The sequence below is a fragment of the Oryctolagus cuniculus genome, chromosome 13 (assembly GCF_964237555.1).
Source record: "Oryctolagus cuniculus chromosome 13, mOryCun1.1, whole genome shotgun sequence".
NCBI lineage: Eukaryota > Metazoa > Chordata > Mammalia > Lagomorpha > Leporidae > Oryctolagus > Oryctolagus cuniculus.
In genome coordinates, this window is record NC_091444.1 from 78,190,015 (window position 1) to 78,210,579 (window position 20,565).

The 20,565-nt window shown below is 38.8% G+C and overlaps 1 long non-coding RNA gene across 3 annotated transcripts in view; it reads right to left on the reverse strand.

Annotated features, from left to right (window-relative positions):
• Positions 1 to 6,154: 6,154 nt before the first annotated feature.
• The window catches only part of LOC103345164 (putative aldo-keto reductase family 1 member C8), a 28,624-nt gene continuing 14,213 nt past the window's right edge, over positions 6,155 to 20,565 (reverse strand). Inside the window, exons 3-5 of one of the 3 annotated variants that reach the window (XR_011381603.1) lie at positions 11,568 to 11,679; positions 9,549 to 9,716; positions 6,155 to 6,283 (exon numbers count right to left, since the gene is read on the reverse strand). This is a non-coding gene — a long non-coding RNA (putative aldo-keto reductase family 1 member C8). Of the gene's footprint in view, positions 6,284 to 9,548; positions 9,717 to 9,771; positions 11,680 to 17,313; positions 17,428 to 20,565 lie in introns of those variants that run through there. The other 2 variants (XR_011381604.1, XR_011381605.1) reach the window with 2 other exon arrangements.

Genomic DNA, 20,565 nt, shown 5'->3' on the forward strand with positions numbered 1-20,565 from the left:
CCAAATTTAGAAAAAAAAATTATTAGGTGAAGAAAACCAATAAAGTTAGCTAAAGTGTTAGTCTTAAATTCAGTTATCTAATTCTATGGCTCTGTTCCACTCCCCATCAACTACAGCTGTTCTGACAATCCTTGAAATATCCTTGAAAATATTTCAATTAGGTTAATCTGTAAATTTACTCATTTGCCAATGTCTCTGAAGTTCATAAATGTGTATAATCAAAATTATTTCACTGCTGAAGTCAGCACAACACTCTTTTTCACAGACTATTGAATTAAGATTTTCCTGGGACCTCCAGCACAGATTTGTGCTGTGGCATAGCAGGTAAAGCTGCCTCCTGCAATGCCAGTATCCCATATGGGCGCCGGTTCAAGTCCCAGCTTCTCCACTTCTGATCTAACTCTGCTATGGCCTGAGAAAGTAGTAGAAGATGGCCCAAGTCCTTGGACCCCTGCACTGTGTGGGAGACCTGGAAAAACTCCTGACTCCTGGCTTCAGATCGGCACAGCTCCAGCTGTTGCGGCCAATTGGTGAGTGTACCAGCGTATGGAAGACCTCTCTCTCTCTCTCTCTGCCTCTTATTCTCTCTCTGTAACTCTGACTTTCAAATAAATAAAAAAAATTGTTTAAAAAGATTTTTCTTAGAAGGATGGAGGAAATATACACTGGAAAAAATTAAATAAATAATAATTAGTTCAGGAATACTGCCTACGAGGCTGATGTTGTGGCACAGCAGGCTAAGCCACCATCTGTTAATGCACCTGGGAAAGTAGCAGAAGATGGCCTGAGTGCTTGCTCACACTGCCATCTACAAGGGAGATCAAGACAGAGTTCCAGGCTCTTGGTTTTGACCTGGCCCAGCCCCGGCCATTGAAGCCATTTGGGGAATGAGTCAGTGGATGGATGATCCCTCTCCCTCTCCCTCTCCCTCTCCCTCTCCTTTCTACCCCTCCCTCCCTCTATTCTCCATTGCTCTCTGTTACACTGCCTTTAAAATAAATAAATAAGAAGCAAATGTTGTAGTGCAGAAGATTAAGCTGCTTTCTGAGATGCCAAAATGCCATATGAGTATGGATTTGCGTCCTGGCTGCTGTTATCCCTATCCAGATCCATACTGATGTAATGCACCTGGAAAAGCACTAGAATATGGTGCAAGTACTTGGATCCCTGCCACCCCAGTGGGAGATCTGGAAGGAATTCCTGGCTCATGATTTTAGCCTGACCCAGGCCCTATCATTGTGGCCATTGGGGAAAGAACTAGCAGATGGAAAATCTTTCTCTCTCTCTCTCTCTCTCTTTCTCTCTCTGTCTCTTCTGCTCTCTTTCTCTCTCTCTTTGTAACTCTGCCTTTCAAATTAATAAACATGAAAAATGAAATAAAACAAATATATCTTAAAAACAATAACACGTACTTTTCTCATTTCAATAAGTTTGCTTAATTTTTGTTTCATCTTTTCTTATGGGAAAAATATGGCTTTTACCAAATTCAAAACTCATGGTCAGAAATAGTTGAAAGTTTCTGCCTTTTTTTTTTAACAAAATATTGAAATATCAATTCAGAGGGTGAAAATGTCTTAGAACATAGACATTCAAAAACAAAGGAGAGGGGCTGGCGCTGTTGTATAGCAGGTAAAGCCGCTGCCTGCAGTGCCAAAATCCCATGTGGGCATTGGTTTAAGTTCTAGCTGCTCCACTTCTGATCTAGCTCTCTGCTATGGCCTGGGAAAGCAAGGGATGATGGTCCAAATCCTTGGGCCCCTGTACCCATGTAGGAGACCTGGAAGAAGCTCCTGGCTCCTGGCTCCTGGCTTTGGATCAGTGCAGCTCTGGCCATTGCAGCAAATTGGGGAGTGAACCAGAGGATGGAAGACCTCTCTCTCTCTCTCTCTCTGCTTCTCCTTCTCTCTCTGTATAACTCTGCCTTTTAAATAAATAAATAAAAAATAAATAAGTAAGTAAATCTTAAGAAAAGGAGAGTGTAGAGACCAAATCCCTTTGTTGGAAAGAATTTAAAACAAATAAAAGTTTTTTTTTTTATTTTGAATGATTTATTTATTTGAGAGGCAGAGAGAGGTCTGCAGTCTTCTGGGTCACTCCCCAAATGGCTGCAATGACTGGAGCTGGGCCAATTCAAAGGTTGGAACCAGGAGCTTCTTCTGGGTCTCCCAGAAGGAACCCAAGCACTTGGGCCATCTTTTACTGCTTTCCCAGGTCATCAGGAGGGAGCTGGTTAGGAAATGGAGCAGCTGTGATTTGAATCATATGGTGCCCACATGGGATGCAGCATTGAAGACAATGGCTTTACCCACTACACCATAGCGCTGGCGCCAAGTTTTATTCTTTATATAAGCTTTCAGGTTACAGAATCTGAGAAAGGACATGTGTTATAAATAAGATTCAGCATATATATATATGTGTGTGTGTGTGTGTGTGTGTGTGTGCTAACTTTAAGATGTATACATACACGGCTGGCACCACGGCTCAATAGGCTAATCCTCCGCCTTGTGGCGCCGGCACACCAGGTTCTCGTCCCGGTTGGGGCACCAGATTCTGTCCCGGTTGCCCCTCTTCCAGTCCAGCTCTCTGCTGTGGCCCGGGAGTGCAGCAGAGGATGACCCAAGTGCTTGGGCCCTGCACCCCATGGGAGACCAGGAGGAAGCACCTGGCTCCTGGCTTTGGATCAGTGCGGTGCGCCGGCCACAGCGGCCATTGGAGGGTAAAGGAAGACCTTTCTCTCTGTCTCTCTCTCTCTCTCACTGTCTACTCTGCCTGTCAAAAATAAAAAAAAGAAAAAAAGAAAAGCTTCTAGCAAATTAGGTCTAGAAAGAAATTGACTCAGCACAACAAATTCCATATTTGGAAATCCACAATAAATATCATACTTAATGGGAAAAAAGTTGAAAACATAATCTCTAAAAGGGATGCTTACTCTTATCAATTCTAGTACTGGAGAAAACAGGCAAGAGAAATCAATATAAAGCATTCAAATTGGAAAGGAATAAGTTAAATTGTCCCTTGGGATGACATAATATGTACAAAACACCATAGACTTTACCAAATGCTATTGTAAGAACAAATAAACTATAGTTGCTGGAAACAAAATCAAAACACAAATGTCAGTAGTATTTGTATGAAAATAATGTTTTTTTAAAATATTTATTTTATTTACTTGAAAGATAGAGTTACAGAGAGAGGTAGAGACACACAGAGAGTTCTTCCATCCACTAGTTCACTCCTCAGAGTGCCATAATGGTCGGAGCTGCACTGATCCAAAGCCAAGAGCCAGGAGCTTCCTCCAGGTCTCCCATGGGTCCAAGCACTTGGGCCATCTTCCACTGCTTTCCCAAGCCATAGCAGAGATCTGGATTGAAAGAGGAGCAGCTGGGACTAGAACCAGTGCCCATATGGGATGCTGGCTCTTCAGGCCAGGGCTTTAACCCACTGTGCCACAGCACCATCCCCCCAAAAAAATAATGAGTTATTTAAAAAGAAAATCAACTTAATCTCATTTATAGCATCCATACAAATAGGTATTTAGGAATAAATCTAACAGGGCTTAAAAGATCTGCTCCATAACAATTTGTAAAGAAGCCTAATATGACACCAATAAGTGGAAAGAACTCTGTGCATTGAAAGAACTTTATTGCTCTACTGAAAGCAATCTACAGACTGAAACGAATTCCTATCAAATAGGTAGTGACATTTTTTCAAATAAATTGAAAAAAAGTAAAATTTGTATGGAATCACAAAGGGCTTCTAAAATTCAACAGAAATTTGAGCATAAAAAATAAAGATGGAGCCATCAGTATACTACTAGCATAAAAAAGACCAACTGAAAAGAAAAGAGAGTGCAACAGTAAAACAATGTCTGTATAATTAATCAGGTTTTGACATACTGCCAAGGACATATAATAGAAAAATAATAGCATCTTCAATAAATGAACTTGTCAAAATTGGATGTCCACCTGAAGAAAAATAAAATTGAAGCCTTCTTTCATCCCACACATAAATTTTATCCAGAAATGGATTAAAGATTTAAACAGAACTTTAAATTATACTACTTGAAGAAAACATAGCAGAAAAGCTTCAAGACATTGGCTTGGAAAATGGTTTTTGGGTAGGTCTCCAAAAGCATGGGAAAAAAAAGCAAAAAGCAAAACAATAAAGAGGCAACCTATAGAATGGGATAACATTTTTGAAAATCATTCATCTTATACAGTGTTAATATCCAAATCATGTAAGAAACTCAAACAAGTCAATAGTGAGAAAAAACTAAATTAAAAATTGGACCATGGCATCAATAGACATGTCACAAATGGTATGTGACAAAATATCCTGTATCACTAACCACTAAGGAAATATAAATTAAAACCACAGTAGTATATCGACTCACATCTGCTAGAGTGTCAGCTATCAAAAAGACAGAAGTAAAAAATATCATTGTATTATTTTAAAAAATTATTTATCTATTTGTAGGTCAGAGTTACACAGAGAGGAGAGGTAGAGAGAGAGAGAGAGGTCTTCTATCCACTGGTTCACTCCCCAATTGGCCACAACGGCCAGAGATGAGCTGACCCGAAACCAGAAGCCGGGAGTTTATTCTGGGTCTCCCATAAGGGTTCAGGGGCCCAAGGAATTGGGTCATCTTTCACTGCTTTTCCAGACCATAGCAGAGAGCTGGATTGGACGAGGAGCAGCCAGGACTAGAACTGGCACCCATATGGGATTCTGGCACTGCAGGCGGCAGTCTTACCCACTTCTATTAATATCACAATAAAAATTATTTAAAGGTGTTGACAAGGACTTGAAAAAATGGAAACTTGTACCTATTGGTTGAAAGTAAATAAGTACTGGGGCCAGCACCATGGCTCACTTGCTTAATTCTCTGCCTGTAGCACTGGCATCCCATATGGGCACCGGGTTCTAGTTCCGGTTGCTCCTCTTCCAGTCCAGCTCTCTGCTGTGGCCTGGGAGTTCAGTGGAGGATGGCCCAAGTCCTTGGGTGCCTGCAACTGCATGGGAGACCAGGAGGAAGCACCTGGCTTCTGGCTTCGGATCAGTGCAGTGCTGGCTGTGGCGGCCATTTGGGGAGTGAACCAACAGAAGGAAGACCTTTCTCTCTCTGTGTGTGTGTCTCTCTCTCTCACTGTTAAGTAAAAAAAAAAAAAAAGTAAATTAGTACAGCCATTATGAAAGATAGTATGGATATTCTTTTAAAAAACTGAAATACAGCTAGCATATGATCAAGCAATCATATTATATGATATATATTGTAACTTGCTGCAAGGTAGCATTGGTCAATAATTTCTTACTGTTTCCCTTAGTTCTTCATCTGAAGGCAGTTTCTTCAATTTTCTTTTTCTTTTGAAAGGCAGCTATACAGAGAGGCAGAGCCAGAAAGAGAGAGAGAGAGATAGAGAGAGAGAGACAGAGAGTCTCCATCTGCAGGTTCACTCCCAAAATGGCTGCAATGGCCGTAGCAGGGCCAATCCAAAGCCAGGAGCCTGGAGCTTCTTCTAAGTCTCCCACGTGGGTGCAGGGTCCAAAGCACTTGGGCTGTCTTCTACTGCTTTCTCAGGCCATAGCAGAGAGTGGATTGGAAGTCGAGCAGCTTGGAAATGAACCAGTGCCCATATGGGATGCCATATGGCTTTATCTTCTATGCCACAGTGCCAGCCCTTCAATTTATAAACTAAAGAATAATCATCTGGGGCTGGCGCTGTGGTTTAGCTGGTAAAGCCATCATCTGCAGTACTGGCATCCCATATGGGCTCTGTTTGAGTTCTGGCTGCTCCACTTCTGATCCAGCTCTCTGCTATGACCTGGGAAAGCAGAGAAAGATGGCCCAAGTCCTTGTGCCCCTGCACCCACGTGGGAGACCTGGAGGAAGCTCCTGTCTCCTGGCTTCGGATCAGCTCAGCTCCAGCTTTTGTGGCCATTTAGGGAGTGAACCAGTAGATGGAGGACCTCTCTCTCTCTTTCTGCCTCTCCTTCTCTGTGTAACTCTGACTTTAAAATAAATAAATAAATAAAAATCTTTTAAAAAAAAGAGAAAGAAATGGAAATTCTCCCTTCCTCTGAGCCCATTGATAGTTAATTCTAGAAAACTTAGTTTTGTATGACCACAAAAATTTCATCAACAAAAGTACTTTACATAAGCTTTCTATTTTTCTTTCACCATTTTCATTCTCAATGCCATCCCAGAGCACTTTAGGCAACCAGAACAATGTCTTTTGACTTGTGGAAATCCAGTAGTTTGTTTTAGTTAAGAATGACATTCCACCTGTGAATAGACAAGATACAAAAGTATCAGACTGTATAAAATGCTAGTATTAATATCAATGGAAATATAAAGAGTAAAGATAGCTGAATTTAAAAATGAACATGAAATTTAAGCAGAAAATATTATCATCAGGTAAGGATTTTTAAAATAATTTAAAGGTTGATTTTATTTGAAAGACAGTGAGAGTGAATGAGACAGGATGAGGAGAGGGAGAGTAAGAGCAAGAGAGAGAGAAAGATCTTCCATCCCTTTGTTCACTCCTGAAATGGCAGCACCAGCTGGGGCTGAACCAGGACAAAGCCAGGAAATTGGACCTCCATCTGGGTCTCTCATGTAAGTGGCAGAAGCGCAAGTCCTTAAAGCATCTTTCCCTGGTTTCACAGGCACATTCGCCGGGAGCTAAATTATAAGCAGAACAGCCGGAACTGGAACTGGATCTCAAATATGGGATGCTGGTGTCACAAATAGCATCTTAGCCCAAGGCATCACAACACCAATCACCAAGTAAGGATAATTTGAAAAGAATAAATTTATTATTTTTTTCTCCTACAAAGGTGAAGAAAATTATATTCCTGAGATAAAAGCAACTCTGTGACCAAATATTAGTTGCTACGTAACTTTTTTAGTGATAAAGAGAGATAATGAGAACCAGCTCTACAAGAAAGAAAATCTTGAACTTTGAATAGCCTTAAAAGCAAATTTTTTTCCAAAAACTTAGGGAAGCTCTTAAGTACTAAAAAGAAAAAATAATAATATGTTAAGACTCTTATGAGTGGGGCTGACACTGTGGTATAGCAGATAAAGTTACCACCTGAAGTGCCAGCATCCCATATGGATGGGTACTAGTTTGAGACCTGGCTGCTCCACTTCTGATCTAGATCACAGATATAGCCTGGGAAAGCAGTAGAAGATATTCCAAGTACTTGGGCCCCTTCACGCATGTGGGAGACCTGGAAGAAGCTCTATGATCCTGGCTTTGGATTGGCCCAACTACAGCCATTGTAGCCATTTAGGGAGTGAACCAGGAGATGGAAGATTCCCTCTCTCCCTCTCTCCCTCTCTCCCTCTCTCCCCCCTCCCTCTCTCCCTCTCTCCCTCTCTCCCTCTCTCCCCCTCTCCCTCTCTCCCTCTCTCCCCCTCTCCCTCTCTTCCTCTCTCCCTCTCTCCCTCTCTCCCTCTCTCCCTCTCTCCCTCTCCCTCTTCCTCTTCCTCTTCCTCTTCCTGCCTCTACCTCTCTGTAACTCTACCTTTCAAAAAAATAAATAAATAAATCTTTTTTGTTTTAAAAAAGAATCTTACTGGTTAATTTTTGGGGGGTTAGTGTCCCTTTTTCCACACATCCTCGCCAGCATCTGTTGTTGGTAGATTTCTGAATGTGAGCCATTCTAACTGGGGTGAGGGGAAACCTCATTGTAGTTTTGATTTGCATTTCCCTGATTGCTAGTGATCTTGAACATTTTTTCACGTGTCTGTTGGCCATTTGGATTTCCTCTTTTGAAAAATGTCTATTAGGCCGGCGCCGCGGCTCACTAGGCTAATCCTCCGCCTAGCGGCGCCGGCACACCGGGTTCTAGTCCCGGTCGGGGCGCCAGATTCTGTCCCAGTTGCCCCTCTTCCAGGCCAGCCCTCTGCTGTGGCCATGGAGTGCAGTGGAGGATGGCCCAGGTGCTTGGGCCCTGCACGCCATGGGAGACCAGGAAAAGCACCTGGCTCCTGGCTCCTGCCATCGGATCAGTGCGGTGCGCCGGCCGCAGTGCACTGGCCACGGCGGCCATTGGAGGGTGAACCAACGGCAAAGGAAGACCTTTCTGTCTCTCTCTCTCTCACTGTCCACTCTGCCTGTCAAAAAAAAAAAAAATGTCTATTGAGGTCCTTGGCCCATTTCTTAAGTGGGTTGTTTGTTTTGATGTTATGGAGTTTCTTGATCTCTTTGTAGATTCTGGTTCTTAATCCTTTATCGGTTGCATAGTTTGCAAATATTTTTTCCCATTCTGTCAGTTGCTTCTTTACTTTCCTGTTTCTTTTGCAGTACAGAAACTTCTCAATTTGATGCAATCCTAATAGTTAATTTTGGCTTTGACTGCCTGTGCCTCTAGGGTTTTTTCCAAGAAGTCTTTGCCAGTACCTATATCTTGCAGTGTTTCTCCAATGTTCTCTAATAATTTGATGGTGTTGAGTCATGGATTTAGGTCTTTAATCCATGTTGAGTGGATTTTTGTGTAAGGTGAAAGGTAGGCGGCCTTTTGGGGGTGAACCAACGGAAAGGAAGACCTTTCTCTCTGTCTGTCTCTCTCTCACTGTCTAACTCTGTCTGTCAAAAAAATTTATCCCTGTTCATAGATAATAGGATTCTGAGGTGAAGCAAAAGTCTCCAGTAGGACTATCATTACTGAAAATAGAATTAAGCAAAGTCACAGGATGTAAAATTAAAACAGTAAACTTAACAGCATTATCACATACCAAAAATGATCTGGCTGAGAGAGAATTTGTAAACATAAATGTATTTATTGCAGCCAAAAAAATTAAATCTCTCGGAATAAATTTAAGTAATGATATGGAAGAGCTCCACAATGAAAATTATAAAACATTAAAACATATGTAACAGAAAAGAAACCAAACATGGATAAAACTCTTTCAGAGCTATGGATTCAAAGAATTAATAATATCAAAATGTTTATGATATTCAAATAAACTTAAAAATTTAATGCAAATCCTCATCAAAATTTAAGAACATTTTTCACAGAATTAGAAAAACAATCCTAAAACTCAAATGGAAACACAAAATACTCTGAATAATCAAAAGAAATCTCAAATAACATAAAGAAAGCCAGGGACATCCCAATATCAGATTATAAGAGCTACTACAAGGCTATTATAACCAAACATCATAGTACTAGCATAAAAATAGACATGTAGAACAATGTGATAAAATAGAAACCCCAGTACAAAATCGACACACTTATACCCAATTACTCTATGACAAACATGATAAAAATATTCCTGGAGAAGAACTGTCTCTTCAACAAATCATGTTGAGAAAACTAGATATTCCCATGCAGAAGTTTGAAAGAACACTACCTTACTTATACCCTATTGAAAAATCAACTCAAAATTTAAAAAAGACAGAATGAAAAAAAACAGAATGTGTGATTAAAGTGTTTAAATCAGAAAAATTCCTCACAACTACTGACAAAATCTTGTAATGAGCATTCCCACACATCACATTTCATTCTTTAGCAAACTTATACAGTCAAGTACATTATACCTTTGAAGTGTAGAATAGGTCATCTCTCCTCACAGTGCCATCTGTGGTCTTGCTCCAGATGTCCAGATCTACTTCCTCTTCATTTTTGTACATGTAAGCAGAATCAATACGGTGGATCCCAACATCGATAGCTATTTTGGGGGCCTCTATGGCCTTACTCTTAGGAATCTAGAAAAACAGCCAAAGGGATTATTTGGAGATGCATACAATTAGAAATAGTTTGGCATCATTAGTAATTTTCACAAGAATAAGTTCTCATGTCTTCGGATAATTCCCAATTTGCCTGGATATTCTCTAACTATTTGTTAGAGAATGCAAAAGTTATGCATTTCAGCAACCTTTGTAACCCCATTAATCACCAGCATCAAATGTATTCAGGAACAGTGCCAGTTTTATTGATTTGCTGGAAGGGTTCAAAGGACAGACTAAATACTTAAATTCATGGTTACTATTGATACAGTGAGGTTACAGAGGAAAATTAATTTGAGGGAAAAGTGAATAGAATGCAGTATGGAAGAAATGCAGGGCAAGCTTCTGAGAGTCCTCTACATTGATATAAACAGAACATGTTCAGTTTTGTCAGCAGTGAATTTGAAAACGTAATGGGAAGCTAGTCTGCAAATAAAGCTAATTATTTAGTCTCCATTTTTGAATTTTTGTTTTTACTGAGGGCTGGTTACATAGATATGTTGGACTATGTACATATTCCAGACTCTCAAATAAAATCAGGGATACATATACATCACCCTCTGAACTAGCAATTCAGTTATAGTCACCATACTCAAAAGTGAGGAAATGGGGACTTTATTCAGCAGGTTCCCACATGACCATCGGGGCAATATTAAAAGTAGGGAGTTCAATGGACAGCAGCATCTCATGCTAATTCTGTTTTATAGAGCCATTCTGTCTGCACCCCCTAAAAAATTCATAGATGCTAGCAATAAGATGTATGTGTAGGGACACACACATACACACATACACGCAAATATGCTTTACGTGAGAAAATAATGGTTTATTTAGGGTTATCCCTAAATATCCCTTAAAAAGTCATTTCAGGTTTTGTCAATGTAATAAAAAAAGGCCATCTCTCTCTCTCTCTCTCTCTCTCTCTCTCTCTCTCTCTGATTTTACTTATTTATTTGAGAGGTAGACTTAAAGATAGAGGAGGAGACAAGGGTCTTCCATCTGTTGCTTCACTCCCCAAATGGTCGCAATGACCGGAGCTTGGCTGATCCAAAGCCAGGAGCAAGGAGCTACTTCTGTGTCTCCCATTTGGCTGCAGGGGTTCAAGCACTTGGGCCATCTTCTACTGTTTTCCCAGGTCATAAGCAGAGAGCTGGATTGGAAGAGGAGCAGCTGGAAAACAAACCAGTGCCCATATGGGATGCTGGCGCTCCAGGTAGAGGCTTAGCCTACTATGCCACAGCACAAGTACCTTTTTTATCTTTATGATTTATTTTATTTATGTGAAAGGCAGAGTTCCAGAGAGAGAGGAAGGAAGAAACACAGGGAAATATCATCCATCCACTGGTTCACTCCCCAAATAGCTAAAATGTCAGCTGGGACTGGCCAGACCAAAGCCAGAAGCCAGGACTTTCCTCTGAGTCTACCATGTGTGAACAGGGGCCCAAGCAATTGAGTCATCTTCTGTTGCTTTCTCAGGCCATTAGCAGGGAGGTAGCTAGGAAGTGGAGCAGCCAGAACATAAACCGGTGTTCATATGGGATTCTGGCATCACAGGTGTTGGCTTTACCCAATATTGAGCCTTCGCAATTATTTTATAAAAGATATAAATATAGTGAAATTTAAAATTATTGACTTTCTCAAATTTGATAACTATTTGAAAGTATTTGTTAAAGGACAAGTGGGTAAATGAAACAAATCCTTTTGCATTTATGGGAAGAATTTGAGAAACCAATTTTATTCAATGAAATTACATCAAATTAGGTATTGGACCCTCTTGCTCTTTCCTGATTGCAACCGCCTACTTTTGCTAGTTGTTACAGCACTCAGATTTACCAAGACTGAAGCTTTATCTGATGTTTTTATCCTTCCTTCTCCTTCATGTCTCTTCACTCTGAAAAGTAACCGAGTCCAGGCACATGTCTTCAAAATAGTCATCTGTGATTTCCTTAAGTGTTATACAAGAATAAAGTAGAAGTTCACATTTGAGGTAAACAGTCTCCTGTCATACAATTATGTGATCAAAGGGCAATATAAGTGTGCAAATTTCCTTTCCCTGTTCAATTTTATTTCATAAGAGCACACTCTATGTTGTTTTAGGCCCAACATTGGTTAACAAGAATGAATAATTTAGTCTTTCTTTTGTTAGGTTCGCATTTTCCCCTAACATGATATTGCATTTGCATCCAGGGAAGTTTCCCAGAGGTGAGAATATACAAGGGAAAATCCAATTTGCTCAATTCCCATAATTATTGTGTAGTGTTTGAGGTTAAGCCACAGTGGAACAGTACTGCTCTCTATTCACGCTCTATGCATTTCCCCTCTACTAAAAAGTTTCTATGCATCATTCCTTAATAGAAAGAAAAAACACTTCTTGAATTATTGAAAAAAGAAGAGAAATTAGCCCACTGCAATAAAACCCCAGGAAAGTTAGTTAACCAGCAGTTTTGTTGAGTAGTGACTATCTTTTCTCTACCTAAGTGAGAAGTAGACTGAAATATAAAGCAAAATGAATACACAGGATCATCAGCAGAGGATCTGATTACCACATAGAAACAAATGTGACTAAGTTCAATCTTCTGCATAAAACACTCCAGCACAATGAAAAAGACAACCAAGTAAAACCTGCAGTCACACAGGGACTGGGTGACTTCACAACCCAGTTTACCTTCCACCATTCCTAGATCTATTTTATTTTGTCTTCTCAACCACAAAACTACTCTGGTTATCTCTTTTTGTTTTTTAAAGATTTATTTATTATTTGAAAGCCAGAGTTATAGAGAGGTCTCTCAGAGGTATAGAGAAGAGAGAGAGAAAAAGAGAGAGAGTGAGAGAAAGAGAGAGAGGTCTTCCATCCGTTGGGTCACTCACCAGATGGCTACAATGGCTGGAACTGTGCCAATCCAAAGCCAGGAGCCAGGAGCTTTCTCCAATTTTCCCACATGGGTGTAGGGGCCCCAGGACTTGGGTCGTCTTCTACTGCTTTCCCAGGCCATAGCAGAGAGCTTGATTGGAAGTGGAACAGCTGGGACTCAAATGGGCACCCATCTGGGAATGCTGGTACTACAGGCGGTGGCTTTACCCACTACGCTGCAGTGCTGGCCCCTCTGGTTACCTCCTAAAGTGCATAGGTACCAAGTCCAAGTTCAAGAATGAAGTGACCATCATTTAATGCCATAACTGATGTTTGGGTCCATTTCCTTTCACTCCTCTCTCCAAGTACACTCTGTTTACTTTTTCTGCCTTCACATGGATAGTCAGAAGTCAACACCCCAGCTACCTGACCAATGGCTTATGACATATTGGTAGTGGTGTTAAAGCAGTATTCCACATTTAAGTAAAGGCTTAGAAAGAATTCACTATTTTATATGAAATAGATTTTTTTTTACTGATAAAATATAGCATTACAGTAAGTAAATTTTCTCCTTATAATCACCCCAGAAAAGCAAATAAATCCATTGAAGAGAAAAGAGAAGGCAGAAACATACTTTGGAGGAGGGGAACACTGCAATGTGTCAAAGTGTGTGAGAGAAAGATAGGGGGGAGAGAGAGGGAGAGAGAGAGAGAGAGAGAGAGAGAGAGAGAGAAATATTTCCCATTCCCTAGTTCACTTGTCAAATGTCTGAAGTGCTAATACTTGGACAGGCAGAATCCAGGAGTCTGGAACTCATTCTGGATCTGTCATAAGGCTGACAGGGATCCAAGTACTTGGATCACAACTTGCTACTTCCCAGGTTATACATCAGCAGGAAGCTAGATCAGAATTAGGATGTGGGCTCAAACCCAGACCTGCAATATGGGTTGTGGTTATCCCAAACAATGTCCTAAATTCTTGTATGTAGTATTCTTTAAAATAGATACATGTATATCTGTGGACCCTTACAGATATTTCATATAATCTTGAAAAAAAATCAGCTAAATTAAAGACCAAATTTAGAAGGAAAGACTTCTATAGATGAAATAATAGAATAGAGAAAAAATATGACACACATCAGCCACAAATAAGTATTGAAGATTTAAATATATGAAGATTTGGAACTTTTGATCATATCAAAATATTGGTATAGTTTGTGAGAATGTATTTCAACAAATGCATGGCAATTTTAAAATAAAGTGGAGAACATATAAATGTGGTAGATTGATTAGAGAAATATTCTTGAATACTTCACTCTGCTAGGCTGCATGTCCTTTGGATTCAGTATCTACTACCCCCCTCACTTCAGTATGATGTGACATGTTCAATGATCAATTGAGCTCACCAGAAGAAAATTTTGGCCAGTTTTGAGAAAAGCCTTCAAATGTTTACTAATTACTTTTTTGAGTGTGCCACATGATAAAATGAAGCCTGGGATACTTGGCTGGAGGATAAAAAAGTACATGGAGGAGGGCTGAGGCATCCCAGGCAATACTCAGTCAACATCTTCAAAGAGAGCTGCCTATTCTAGAACTGCAAATACATGAAAGAGCCCAACACAAAACACAACTTATGTGACTTTAAACTTTGCCCAGGCTAATTTACAAACCACATAATGATGAGGTATAAAATGCTTTTATATTAATCTTTTATGTGGAAGTTGTTTTGTTTTATAACTACAACAGCTAACGGTATAATAAGGGCTTCTTAATTGAAAACAAACACTGTCAGCTTACTAGGCAAAGACTTGGATAGATGCTTCACAAGACAGGAAATGTGAAGTGAAAAAATCTGAACTTTAAACTATGAATTTTCTGAAAAATGCAAAATAAGTCCTTGTGTAAATAAAGCCACCTAATACGATATGGAGAATATGATTTCTGCCAGTGCATTCCTAGTGAAGATACTTTCTTCCTAGAACACAGAATGTGACCGCAGGGACTGATTAAGGACAGTATGACCTAATAAGAAGAGCGTTGAGCCCTTGTGCAAATGTTGACTTATCAAGGACATGCAGATGCTTCCCCCAGACATACTTATCTAATATGCCTTGCTAAACATGTTTCAGAAAAACCTGAGTTATATGAACATGTGCATTGCTGTGTAATAGGCTATGATAATCCTTATCAATAAAGAAAACCTGCTGAGTCAGCCTGGTGGTGGTTTTCTGAAGAGGAATTTCTGTGTCCTGTCTTTCCCTTCACTTGCGCACCCCAGCAATCCGACACTCGCATTTAAGAAGATATGTCACTTACACAAAGCCAAAGAGTATATGGCCAATTTAATGCTGAAACCAAATTCTTTGTTTTCTGTACAAAGTTCTATCTAGCAATAATCTCACAAATATACACAATGCATGTGCAGAAATGAAGAAACAGACCTGGCTTAAAGACGACTTGTTATATTGCACAGAAGCAAGATTGAAGGGTACTATTTAGGGTCTTTTTTTAAACTTTTATTTAATGAATATAAATTTCAAAAGTACAGAATATGGATTACAATGGCTTCCCCCCCATAACGTCCCTCCCACCCGCAACCCTCCCCTTTCCTAATCCCTCTCCCCTTCCATTCACATCAAGATTCATTTTAATTTCTCTTTATATACAGAAGATCAGTTTAGCATACATTAAGTAAAGATTTCAACAGTTTGCTCCCACACAGAAACATAAAGTGAAAAATACTGTTTGAGTACTAGTTATAGCATTAAATCTCAATGTACAGCACACTAAGGACAAAGATCCTACATGAGGAGTAAGTGCACAGTGACTCCTGTTGTTGACTTAACAAATTGACACTCTTGTTTATGGCATCAGTAATCAACCTAGGCTCTTGTCATGAGCTGCCAAGGCTATGGAAGCCCCCTGAGTTGACTGACTCTGATAATTTTTAGACAAGGCCATGGTCAAAGTGGAAGTTCTCCCCTCCCTTCAGAGAAAGGTACCTCCTTCTTTGATGACCTGTTCTTTCCACTGGGATCTCACTCGCGGAGTTCTTTCATTTAGGTCTTTTTTTTTTCCCCCAGAGTGTCTTGGCTTTCCATGCCTGAAATACTCTCATGGGCTTTTCAGCCGGATCTGCATGCCTTAAGGGCTGATTCTGAGGCCAGAGTGCTGTTTAGGACATCTGCCATTCTATGGGTCTGCTGTATATCTCGCTTCCCATGTTGGATCATTCTCTCCCTTTTTTATTCTATCAGCTAGTATTTGCAGACACTATTCTTGTTTATGTGATCCCTTTGGTTCTTAGTCCTATCATTATGATCAATTGTGAACAGAAATTGACCACTTGGACTAGTGAGATGGCATTGGTACATTTCACCTTGATGGGATTGAATTGGAATCCCCTGGTATGTTGCTAACTCTACCATTTGAGGTAAGTCAGCTTGAGCATGTCCCGAATTGCACATCTCTTCCCTCTCTTATTCCCACTCTTATATTTAACAGCGATCACTTTTCAGTTAAGTTTCAGCACTTAAGAAGAATTGTGTATTGATTACAGTATTCAACCAAAAGTATTAAGTAGAACAAACAAAAAATACTAAGAGGGATAACATATCAAGTTGCTCATCAGCAGTCAGGGTGAGGGCTGATCAAGTCACCGTTTCTCATAGTGTTCATTTCACTTTAACAGGTTTCCTTTTTGGTGCTCAGTTAGTTGTCACTTATCAAGGAGAACAAGTGGTATTTGTCCCTTTGGGATTGGCTTATTTCACTCAGCATAATGTTTTCCAAATTCCTAACAGGGATCACTAGCTGATAGAATAAATGCCTCCAGGTGGCATATAAATCTACTACTTCAAATAATACTTTTTCATGTTCATTTGTTGGGAATAGTTCCTCCCCAGGCTAGAATAGAAACAGCCATTTTTTCACGATATCATCATGTATGTATATCATGGCAATACAACCAGATGTATTTAGGATGCGAACATTAAATTTCAGTGAAGCATGTGCAGCAACATTTCTAAGACATAGATTTACAACATGCGTTGCATATGAAGTAGTAAGGAATATCATTATTCTGCAGAGTTCTCTTCACACATCTATTGTGTATGCATTAACAAATACTATTTTCAAGACCTTAATGGTGTCTCACGGATTGATGTAATTTTGCTTCTGTTCTTTGTCTAGAGAAGTATCTCTCTTTCAATGGGAAAGTCAATATTACATGGCCTTGATCTCCACCAATATTAGATTGTAATCTTCACCAAAAGTCAGTGTACCTTATTCCTGAGAATATGGGGATCAAACAACATGCACTTGTACCACAGAATGTGGATCAACATTCTATTCTATAATAAGTGTAATACTGGAAGATGCAGATAAGCTATAAATGTTAATGGCTATGAGTTTATAATTGCCCCAGAGCCATATATGCCACCAATGAAATTGTTCAGACAAAAACTAATTAAACTTGTTACATTGCTGTGGAAAAAATAGTAATACAAAGCTATTTCGAAAGTTACTTCAAAGATGTGAATCACTCATAACTTAGGTTCCTCATTTTTGTAATACAATAAACTATATTGCTGAAACCAATATGAGCAATTTCTATGTCTTACATATATTAAGCTTCTGCAAATATATCATTGATCTTTTACTCATCCAAGAAAATGATAACCACACTGACAGCTAATGTGAAATAAATTTGATGATGTTAATTGCCTACCTTCATAGCTACTGGTAAATGAATAATATGAGGGCCAATATTCCAGTTGAAGTTTTTTCAGTGATTGCTTAATCTGATTCAGATCAGCTCTGGTCGAAGGAATGTGCACCAAAGCTGCAGGGGTTAAAAAGTGGAAACTGTGTTGAATGAATACATTAGCCAAATTTCTTGGTTTCCTTCATGTATATTGAGTTTTTTTTAACTAGTTAAAAATGATGAATGCCAAAGAAAAATTATCCCTTATTTTGGGATTTCCTGTGTCCTGACATATCATAATAACATCTATCATTTATTTGGATATTACTCATACAAACACTAATCCATGGTGGATATTATATCTGGGACAATCATGCCATAAACTAATAATAATGGTCATTGTTCAGATTATGTATGGCATTTTATAAAGCAAAGAAATAAGACATTGAAAAAGAAATAAATAGAAGTAGTATAAATGAAGAACTAAGTAAGTAAAGACAAATATATAATGGAAAGCCTTAACAACAGGCTAAAGTAGAAGAAAGAATACATGATCTTAATGAGAGGCCTTTTCAAATATTTCATATCAAAAAAAAGAAAAAAATTAATGAAAATAATGTCCAGAATCTCTGTAATATCATTATATATCTTTGGAATTCCTTAAGAAATGGTACAAAAGAATGGGTAAGAAAACCCAGTCAATGAAATAAGAGTAGAAAATTTTATAGACATGAAGCTTACAGAATCCCAAATAGGCTTGATTAGAAAATATCCTCACCACTGCACATTATACTCAAACTTTGCAAAGAAAAACATAAAGATTGTCTTAAAATTTTCAAAGTCTCTTTTAAAGGAAATTCCATGAAATTGACAGATTTCTCAATAGAAGCAATATAGCCCAGGATAGAAGGGGCAAATAGAGTCCAAGTTCTGAAAAAAAGAAAAACTGCCATTCCACAATACTCTACCCAAAGAAATTCTCTTTTTTTTTTTTTTTTTTTTTTTTTTGACAGGCAGAGTGGAGAGTGAGAGAGAGAAACAGATAGAAAGGTATTCCTTTTCCATTGGTTCACCCCTCAATGGCCGCTGCGGCCTGCGTGCCACACTGATCCAAAGCCAGGAACCAGGTGCTTCTCCTGGTCTCCTATGTGAGTACAGGGTGAAAGTGACATAAAGACCTTCCAGGAAAATTCAAAAAATTAAAATAATCCATCACTAAATAGCCAGCATCACAAATGATTCTTAAGTACGTATTACATATATATAGAGAAAGGCAATCAGCATTATAAGACAATGTATAGGTAGAAAAACTGCTAGTGAAAGAACAAAGGATATTCAAAACAACAGGAAGTTTAGGGGAAAAAAGGCAGGACCAAGTAATTACCCACAATAAACTTGTAAGTGAACAGGCTTCTTGGAAAGCCAAGACATTGTGGCAAAAAAGTATGTATATATATATTCTACATGAAGAGTCTCTGTGAATGAGATCTCAATGAAAGAAGTGGCCATCAAAGAAGGGTGTACTTTTCTCTTAAGGGAGGAGAGAACTTCCTCTTTGTTAATGGCCTTGTCTGAGTAATGATGGATTTTGTGGATTCAAAAGGCTTCCTAGCTTAGGCAGCTCATGTAAAGAGCCTTGGGTGGACACTGACGCCATACATAAGAGTGTTAATTTTTAAATTAACAACTGGAGTCACTGTGCACTAACTGACCATCTAGAAACTCTGTCCTCAATGAGTTGTATTATGAGAGCTAAATTTGATACTTGTTATCAAACAGTTTTTTTCTATGTGTGTGTGCAAATTGTTGAAACCTTTACTTAGTATAGAGTTGTTCTTCTGTGTACAAAGTTAATTGAAAATGAATCTCAATCAACTTCACAAAGAAAGACACAAAGATAATGAAAGTGAAAAAAAAAAAAGGTATTCCATGCAAGTAAAAACCAAATAGAGCAGAAGTAGCTATATTTATGTCAGACAAAATAGGCTATAAGAAGAAAACTGTTAAAAGGGTCAAAGAAAGCTAATATAGATTGATCAAGGGATCTGTTCAACCTCAAGACATGGCTATTGAAGATGTATATGCAACTAATGCTACGGAATCCAGTTTTATAAAAAATGTTAATGAACCTAAAGGAAGACTTAAGATTCAATACAATATTACTGGGGGGATATTAACATGCAACTTTCATCAATGGAAAGATCAACTAAACAAAAGAGTAAAACAAAATAAGAGAAATCATCTGCACTATAGACCAAATTGAGCTAAAAGATATCTACAGAACATCCCATCCCATGTCTAGAGAATACATAGGATTTTCACCACGACACAGAACATTCTCTAGACTAGACCAAATATTAGGTCACAAAACAAGCCTCAATAAATTAAAAAAAATGAAATCATGCATCAATAACTTATTTTTTAATATTCATATTTTAATTTAATGTTTTATTGATAGGTAAAACATGAGGAAAGAAGGATAAATTGTCTTTACATTATATGATTCAATGAATAAATATGTAAAATAAAATGATAGCCCCATAAATGTTATACTCCATACTAAATTCCACAAATAAGATACATCTGATATTTGCCATTTTGTCATGCTTATTCTGCTTAGCATAATTATCTGGAGTTCCATCAATTTTGTCACAAATGTCAGGATATCATTCTTTATTATAGCTGACTAATATTTCCTCATGTATATATCCCATTTTTTTCTTTAACCAATCATCAGTTGATGGACAGCTAGGTTGAAATTCATCCTAGATGTCTATCATGTATCTTTAAAGACCATGAGGAATAAAGTTGGAAATTAACCACAAAAAAAAAATCTAAAAATTATGCAAATACATGGAGGCTGATCAACATAACATGCTCCTGAAGAAAACAGAGCCATAAAAAAAATCTCAAAATTAACATTAAAATGTTCCTGGATAGAGGCCTACACTATGGCATAGTAGGTTAAGCCTCCACTTGCAGTGCCGGCACCCTTTATGGGCTCCAGTTTAAGTCCTTGATGCTCCTCTTATGATCCAGCTCCCTACTGATGCACTTGGGAAGGTAGCAAAGGATAACCTGGGTCTTTGGATTCCTACACCCACATAGGAGACCCAAAAGAAGCTCCTGGTTCTTAGCTTTGGCCTGCCCAGTCCCAAATGGCCCAGCTGCAGCCACTGAGGACTTCTAGGGAGTGAACCAGTAAATAGAAGATTTCTGTCTGTCTCTCTCTCTCTGTAACTGCCTTTCAAGTAAATAAATAAAGGGTAAAAAGAG